Raw genomic sequence first — 9,907 nt, forward strand, 5'->3', positions numbered from 1 at the left:
GTCAGTCAGATGATCATAATTGTATAAATAATAGCTTTTAAACGTTGTCATTCCTGTTCATCAGAGGTCGGATGATAAATATAATGCATAGCATCATCGCACTGGAGTACGAGAACGTTGTATACGGAGTATGGTTAAACTGAACATGCGCCTGTTTATTTCGATGTCCTAAAACGTTTAAACTGTTTAAAGGAACTATAACATTATGAAACAACAATTCTTATTACAGAAACTCATTGGCTCAATCTTTTCACATCCGCCCCTCCTTCGGAACAGAAATTGACTGAGAATGTATAAACGGACGATTCAAAGGGGTGGAGGGACCGACCCCCCCCCCGAATCTGCAATTGAGTACATGCATTAATATCGTCTCCGTAGCCTATTGGTTAAGGCGTAGCCTATTGAAGTCGTAGTCGTGGGTTCATTCCATGGTCCATTTAGCTCGATCCCTTTGCCGCGTGATGCCTGCCTCTCGGTACTTTAAGGATGAAAGTGGTTTAGTGGTGTAGGTTTCTGCTTCTTACCCACGACTATGTGGGTTCGATCCCACCAGGGGTACTATCACAACTTATTTACAGATCTCATTTACATTTATAAGACGATCTACAATGTTTTTCTTTATACTCAAGATAAAAAATAAAATAAAATAAAGGGGCCGAAATGTCTCTGTTGAAAATCACGAAGGGGCCGAAACTTCTCGAGTCATTTTAATTAAGGGGACGAAATGGCAGGGCCGAAACGTCTTAGGGGCCGATTTGGTAGTAGGCCGATTTGGTAAGGGGCCGATTTGTCTTGCTCCCAATACATTCAGTGTTCTCTAACCTTAAAGTCGATTAAAAATTCAATATTATAACCCATTCGGAGCTCCTCGGCCATTTTTCAAAACAACCTCGGATGTATGCCGGTACATCTGTTGAAGTAGTCCGTATTTTTTTTAATAAAAGCATTAATTAAATGTAGTGTTTAAGAGTTGTATTCATTGCTCTCAGTTTAAATTGATTGCCAGAGAAGTGTATTATTGCAAACATAATTACGATTCCCAAGGGTCAAGTCATAAATTTTAATTACTAAATAAGATTACTACGCGATCTATTTGCAGCGGACTTAAACGTACCACTTTTTAAGTATGTAAACCGTCCATATACATCCGAGGTTGTTTTTGAAAAAATGGCCGAGGAGTTCCGAATGTATTATAACCAAGTACCACCAAGTATCTTTGGAAAATGCAAAATTAAGCAAACAGTTTGATTTTTTAGATTTATTAGTGAAATATGCATTTTGATAAAACAGTTTTCTGAAAAGGAATAATAAAACTACACATCTGACGCAGTTGTATATAATAAAACTGCTTTAGATTGCACACAAGTTGAAAATGCCGACGGTATACGCGAAATCAGGTAACAACTAACATCTTGCATTGTTGTTTTCTTGAATATTCTATCAATATTAAATTAATTAGCAATTATATGATGACATGTATATATCCCAACTTTTTTTTAACCCAGCAGCTGTAATACTGTGGAAATCTCCAACTGGTGTTTTCTCCAACTTCTGTGTTCTCCAACTTCTGTATTCTCCAATTGGTGAATTTTATCAATAGAAATTGACTGTGGAATTCTCCAATTGGAAATTTCTCCAATTGGAGAACCATTTTTACAAAATCATATTTTTTCTTATTTTTTTTTAGATTTTAATAAAATTAATAACTCTAGTACTCAAAACATCAATAGAAATGTAATTTTCTGTTCCAAATTGTAATATATTTGATTTTTTTCAAATTGCTGATTTTTTCCCCCGTTTCGGCTCATACGGAAAATTCTCCAATTGGAGTTTGCCAAAACCCCGCGGGGACCTAAAATCCAATTGGTGGCCAACGGGAGAAATCAATTTTGGATTTAAATTTTTCATATTTCTTAAAACCTTTTTTTAAATTTTACTTAAAATCATTCTTATTTAATGGGCAAACTTTCTATGTGTCGCTTTTGAAGTTGATACCTAAGATAATAAAAAAACTAAGTTTGCAAGTAAACCGGATTTGCAAACTTATACCGGATGCTGTTTTAATACGTTTTAGAATGTGTGTGTTTAGTTGTATTTCGTATAGTTTTATGATCCACTGGCCATTCTCGACTTTCCAATAGACCATAATCCTTTGCGGCATGGTGACTTCCGGTTTATTTCCGGGTTATGACGAAGTACAATAACAGCGATAAATACGGACAAATTATCATTCCAGGTTTGTTATAATTTATTTATTTTTATTAGATTTGTCATTTTAATGAGTTTATATTACATTATTGTGATATTATTTGAATGTCATGAGCTATAAATCGCTTGACTGTTTACTTGGTTTACAGTTAGTTCTGGTGGGTGGGGTAGATGGTTCAGAAAAGACTGCAGTTACTATTCTTATTGGAGTATTATAAACAACAAATTCTCATCTATTCTAAAACATTTGTTTTGAAAATTAATACAAATAATACATTAGTCTGTTTTACTATCTGACAGTCATAATCTAATGAGGAATCTGTATGTACATTACCAGGTATAACTATAGGTCTTATGAATGAACATAAATAAATGGTGATGTCATGCTGTCACCTTTGTAGTCTTCTAAATGATTTGTTATTTTCAAATATTATGATGCAGTGTTCTCAATAAGAACCGGCTGCCGGCCAAAATGGACATTTCAAATGGCAATAGGGCCGGTTCAAATTTGGAAAACTAAATGAATTTTCAGTAGAATAAGTAGAAGCTGGTCGGTTACTTTACTATTTGAGACGGTTCAACCGAAACTTATTGAGAACCCTGTGATGGCCACCGGACTAGTCGCATACCCCCAGGCCTGGAATTAAATCGGGTTCCAGATTGTCTTAAAACCCATTCATAAAAAAGTCTGAGAGTAACTTACTTTTTTATAAAAATATGCTTTTTATGTTCCATTCCTTTCTTTACAGATATGATTCAAATATGCTGATGTTACCTTCTGAGATCATTACTTTCAATGAAGAACATCACTACAATTGGTTAGGCTGCTAGATTGGTAGCAACGTACGTGATGGACAGCTAGTACCTGGCATGCTATTGTTGGTTTGGCATCTATTGCTTACTGGGCCGCTATATTGGATGGACCATACGTGTTGGTTGAACAATTATAAATGGTTGGACTGGAAGACCGAAGTGTTGGTTGGACCACCAGTGTTGTTTGGACTGCTTGTTGGACAGAATGTGTGATAGACAACTAGTGTTATTTGAATCACTGTTGGGTCATATTGGTTTGATTCCCATTGCTAGTACTTGTTGGATCTCTTTTGTTGGTTGAACTGTTGTTTTTTGACTGTTATTATTGATATTCATACATTGTATAATATGTTAAGTGCTTAGTATTCAACACTTATTATTATTATTGTTATCATAAGAAATATTATTATTCAAAAATCATATAAATATATAAAATTAAATATTTTTTTATGTCCTTGTACTTTAGTTATGTTTTACATTTACAATGTGCATCATAATGTTTTATTATATGAACAACTATTTTTATAGATATTTAAATAAACATTAATTCTGTACAACCATTTTTTGTTTCTTTTGCTACAATTTGTATGTTAGTGTCAGACATTTTCTACAGAAATGATAAATTTGTCATAAAAAAGCACAGCAAAAAATCAGAGCTCATGGTAACTTCTTTAAATGCTGATTCTCATCAAAATGAATAAGTTGAATTGCATCATTGAATGTATGATTCTTCATTAAATTTGATGAGATCTCCTGCCAATTGACCTTTATGGACATGCACCTTTAAAACTGCAATCTTACAGATTAACTGATTTTGATATCATTGCCTTCAATTCAGTCAGTCATATAAGATGATTCACAAAATAACAGATCTCAGTTGTTTGAAACACTGTCAAAAGACTCCATTTTCTTAAAGCGTTAGAAACGCTTTTTAACCATAAATATATCCATTTTCAAACAAAAATACGTACAAATGTTATCTGATCTTCTATCAGCAACCTTTTATCACTGGTTTTCAGACATTTTTTTGTCAAAACGGTCAAGATAATTCTGTAAAAATGTTTTCTGATCTTCCATCAGCAATCTTATATCACTGGTTTTCAGACATTTTTTTGTCAAAATGGTCAGTCTGAGAATGCAGCTTTAAACTTGAGCACTGTATTTACAATGATGAACAATTTTAGTTATGAAAATTAAAATAAATAGGAGCAGATGTATTGAATCATTCAAGTCTTGAAATATTATGTATGATCTTGCTGGACATGGGCCTGTTGTTTCTGGAAATTTGCATGTGTACCAAGTTTCATTTAAATCTCCAGGCTGTTTGAATTTGGGCCAAGAAAATATTCGGCCTACAGTACTGCGCTAACGACACCTGGGCTTATTGACTATAACAATACTAAAGTAACATGATAGGAAAAAGCTCGAACCAAGGGCTGCCAGAAAAAGCACGGTGCTCCAACAAACTAAGTTAACCGGGTGGCTAGTTATTGCCCACAAACGTTAACTCGATTTTATGTCTTTTTAATATTAACCATGGGAGTTTACACAGTCATTGGAATAAAAAGATCATAGACAATCATATTAATAACAACGGTATTTTTTACAATTTAATAATAACATTAAACATGATATAATTCAATAACAATAAATTGTCCTTGGTATGCAATAATCTCTTTAAAGGTTCAGTTGCCAAGGGTTAAAAAACCACATCTTGCTTCTTTTTGAAAAATCTCTTGTTCGACTGTTATCGGCTATAAAGTGTTGTTTCACATCCTGTGTCATAATTTTAAGTTCTAAATGTCTACTTTTTGTACCAAACATTTAAATTTATGTCACTTGTGTGCATTTCTTTAGTCCTTGCAGTCAAGGAAAGTTTTCATTTATATTGACACACTTCATTTATTTTATCTCTGTTCTTGAACCGATTCCGTCTCTTGTGTTTTGCACAAATTTTTCTTGTAAAACCACTGATATAGCAGGTGCTATCAGATCAATGGTATCAACTGCCTACTCCTGTTGAGCATCAACTTGGCGGAATCAAACATCCAGAATGTACATCTCTGAAATAAAATAAATAGTTTTATCATCATCCAACTTAGCCAGAAAAAATATAAAAGACTCTTAACTGTTAAAGCTGCACTCTCACAGATATACCGTTTTGACAACTTTTTTTATTTGTTGTCTTGGAAAGAGGCAATTTCTGCGTAAATATCTGCAAACCAGTGATATAAGCCTGCTGACAAAAAAATCAGATCACCGATTTTCATATCTCCATTTAAAAATTATTATTTTATAGCTAATTTTAAAAGCGTTACTAACAGTTTAAGAAACATGCATTAAAAATTATTTTATTTACTTAAAAATGAAAATCTGCGATCCAATGTTTTGTCAGCAGTCTTATATCACTGGTTTTCTTGCACGTTTGCATAAATTGGCAGTCGAAGACAAAAAAAAACAGTTGTCAAAATGTTTAATCTGTGAGAGTGCAGCTTTAATATCAGTCAGATATTTAAATAGTTACAATTTACTAGTACAATATTAACAGGGTTGCCAGCGGACTTGAAAAGTCAGGGAAATTGGGTATTTTTTCAAGGTCAGGGAATTGTCAGGGAATTTTGAAATTTGGTCAGTGAAAAATGAAAATCCTGAAAAGTCAGGGAAAAGTCAGGGAAAAATTATTTCAAAGGTCGAAAAATATACGCATTGAAGGTCTTTCTTGGCTATGGCAGTCTTTAGGCATTTAATATTTGACTTTATCACTCTCACAGTTAAGCATTAAATTCAAATAACAGTAAACTGTGATATTAAGAAGCATTATATGTTAACTTAGTGATTATAATACCCATTATTTACCTTAGAACATCATTCAGCCTAAAGACTGAAAGGCTTTGCAACCCTTGCCTCCAGAGCTGACTAATACGTAATTTCTGTTGTATTGTAGGAATATAACACCAGAAAAGAGAATTTACCTGACATTATATTCTAATCTATAGATTATTATCCTTGTTTCAGGTGTTGCGGTTTCTTTATATCATCTAATAAAGGGATTTGATGGCAGATAATATAATTAAATTACTAGAAGGGCTTTTAATTACTAACAAAATCTAGTCAGTATACATGTATACCAAACTACCATATTGGCATATAACCTGCTTTGCTTTTTGCTTTGACACTAAGAAATTGTAAAAGAGGATTTGTCTTGCAAACATGATGGAAACTGGTTAAATTATGCAATGCTATGTTTTTCACACTAACTTTTTTTCACACTTACTTACCATACTCATTCAAAGTCTTTAATTTTATAGTGATTATTTCATGATATGCCAAAATGAGCCCTATGTTCTTGTTTTCATGCTAATGTTTCACATGTTTCACTGACCAACAGTCACACTGTGTTTGAATAGAAATAGTTAAGAATAGTAGAACACTATGTTTGAATCATTACTTTGATGTACAATGTAAATGTTTAAAATTTTGGAAAATAAATACAAGTTTACATGCAAAAATATAATGGGAGGATTGGACGGCTATAGGGGAGGTCAGGAGGCCGTTTATGTGTTTGACGATTTTGGTCAGTGAAAAACATGAATTGGTCAGTGAAAAGTCAGGGAAAAGTCAGGGAATTTTATTTCACCAAAGTGCTGGCAACCCTGATTAATAAGCTGTTATTTTAAGACCTGCATATTTGTTTACATACAGCACAGCAGTCAGTATTTAAATGCCCTTCTTAATCACATTTAAGCTTCATTTATTTGACTGTTTTGAAGTTGCAGATTTTAACAATTTCACACTAATTGCAACATATCATTCATTTAATTTAATAACAAACTAAACAAACCACGATTGAATGCATACTTCATAACAACCAATATGTATTTGAAGTCTTTGAGAACTACTATGAAAGTCTTTACCATTATATTTGTTATTTTACCCCACCCACTTAAATGTGTACTGAAGTTGGGTATAAACGTCGAAAACTTCATTGACATTTACAAAAAACGGTAGATATTTATAGAAGAATGTATAACCTGATGTTCCTAACATGTTTTACTCACCTATCGATCTATTTTGCCAATTATGCTCTTCCTTTCACTCGTATCGATAACTAGGAAATTGAACGCGGAAATAAACCGGAAGTCACCTTTGTCGCAAAGCATTATGGGCTTCTGGAATAAGGCGAATGTGGGTTTTGATAGCAAATGATCATGTCACTAATTGACATGACGCGGGCTGTCATTCAGACTAGCTGGACAATACCAGACTGACCAATCAGCGTCCAAATAAGGCGTGGCATATCAGTTCCCGATGCTATCCGCCATGACTTCGACAATCTGCAATTCAGTAGTGTAATACGCTTTTCCTAGATATATATTACAAATATGTTCTTCATAATTTAGAGAAAGATTAGAAAAATGATAAAGAAGCCAAAATACTCACATCAACACAGTAACATTGATTTTGACTTCCTCTGTATTTTTTTATATGTCAATATATAATACTTATTGAGTATCAAAGCTGCACTCTCACAGATTGACCATTTTGACAACTTCTAAGTTTGTCTTGGAATGAGCCAATTTTGCGTATATGTCTGGAATTTAGTAATATAAGACTGCTGAACAATGATAGAATCACAGTTTCTCATATTTAAGTTTGAAAATTGTTTAATGGCTAAAAGCCTTACTTTAATTCTTGCACCAAATATATCGGCAGATTTCCAAACAGTTGAGATCTGTTATCATGTGAGTTATCTTATATGTCATTTGACTGAAATGAAGGCATTGATGCCAAATTCAGCTGATGAGACACCACGTAAAAATGTCGAAATAATTTCAAAATATATTCTTTGAGAGTGCATATTAAGGGACATCTTAATTTCAACTCCTTTATACCAAAGGATGGGTTAGGGTAAACCGCTTCCAATGAAAAGAAAGAAGAAATCGATTGATTGCGTTATTGATTGATTGAATGATTTTATTTATTTCTTTAGTTCTTTCTTTCTTTATTTATGTATTAACTAATTTCTGTCTGTGTGTGTCTGTCTGAGTGTGTGTGTGTGTGTGTCTGTCTGTCTCCCTCCGCCGCACGCCCGCCCGCCCGTCTGTCCGTCCGTCTATCTATCTATTTTTTTTATCTATTTATCCATAATATACACGATCTGTACACGTCAGTATATTCATCATATACGGGGAAACTAAACATTCCCGAATACTAAGCGTGTACGGGAAACACAGCTTGTCCGTGTTTCCATTTCGTATGGGTAAGTTTACTTGTATATTCACTTGCCGTGAATTAATCCACATCTTGTATTCTATAGTATGAGCAGTTATGTTGTGTTAGGGTTATGCATAAAAAATTTCAGTTCTCAGCGACTGAACACTCCCCCTTATGAATAATAATATAATATTTGACAAGTCACAATCATGGGTGATACAAATCTGCAACTTTTACATTGGTCAAACCTTCACATGCTTTGATTTCTGTTCTTACAGAAACTGTGGTACATGTTCACACACTCTGGCTGTAAAAGTAGACCTGGGAGGAAAAGTGCCCCGAACCCGGGCTCGAACTCACAACCACCGGAACACTAGCACGGCGCTCTAACCAACTAAGCTGACCGGGCAGCTGGTTCTAACCCACACACACTACCCTCCCCCATTAACCTGTTAAGGTTGATGGAGGGTCTCCTTCTGTTTACCGCTTCCACCATTAAAGTATTCTGATTGATGGACATGAGGAAGTCCCCTTGTTATGGTCTTCAACAAGCCTTCCGCTAGACACCGCCCCCCCCCCCCCCACACACATGATATTTGCCAGTCCAGGCAATGTCAACCGCAAGAGAAAACCAGTGATGACAAGTTTTACAAATAATCGGTAGGACCTGTTTTAAAGCTTTTTATAACATTTAGTTTTACTTTGATGTACAAAAGTAATGGACTATTTGTCCAGAGAAAAACAACAACCACAAAACATACAGTTAGCTATCAATATTTCATTATGATATACATGTTGGAAGCAAACATCAAAGGCAGTAGAATTTACAGCTAGTATTAAAATATTTAACAATACACTATACATGTAATTGATTTATTTTAATATTGGCATCTTTTATTGATTTCAGGAAAGTGTGGTCTTTTCAAGTGAGTTCTTGAAGTTGTTCAGCATGTTGTTTATTGGATTCTTGAAAGGATGTACCTCTATGATGTTAGCTTCAGTTCTGGAGTATAACACCAGTTAATGCATATTTAATATCAGATTTATTAAATACATTGTTGTTTTGCAAACATTACTTAAGGCTCCACTCTCACAGATATACCATTTTTACAACTTCTTTATTTTTTGTTTTAGAAAGAGCAAAGTTTTACGTAAGTTTCTGCAACTTAATGATGCAAGATTGCTGACAAAAATCAGATCGTAGATTTTCATATTTCCGTTCGAAAATTAATGTTTTATGGCTTACAAACGGTTTAAGCATAATGCATAAAACATCAATTTTTGACCTTAAATATAAAAATCTGCGATCTAATATTTTGTCAGCAGTCGTATATAACTTGTTTCCATGGATTGTCGCAAAAATTGGCTCATTCCAAGACAAGAAATAAAACAGTTGTCAAAACGTTCAATCTGTGAGAGTGCAGCTTTAAACTTTGATATTTCTTTGGTGCTTATGTATGGTATTGTAGGTGAACATCTCTTTATTGCAATGGCAAATATCTTTTAAAACATATAGCATTAACAGAAGTTATTTTTCATTGTTAAAGCTGCACTCTCACAGATTGATCGCTTTGACAACTTACACAAGATTTGATAGCATTTATCATATTTTGGCTCGGAGAAGTTTCCTTTGTGTTTATGTATTAGATCTTAATTTAAAGAATGCTAAAAT

This window comes from Mya arenaria, chromosome 5 (genome assembly GCF_026914265.1).
Source record: "Mya arenaria isolate MELC-2E11 chromosome 5, ASM2691426v1".
Classification (NCBI taxonomy): Eukaryota; Metazoa; Mollusca; class Bivalvia; order Myida; family Myidae; genus Mya; species Mya arenaria.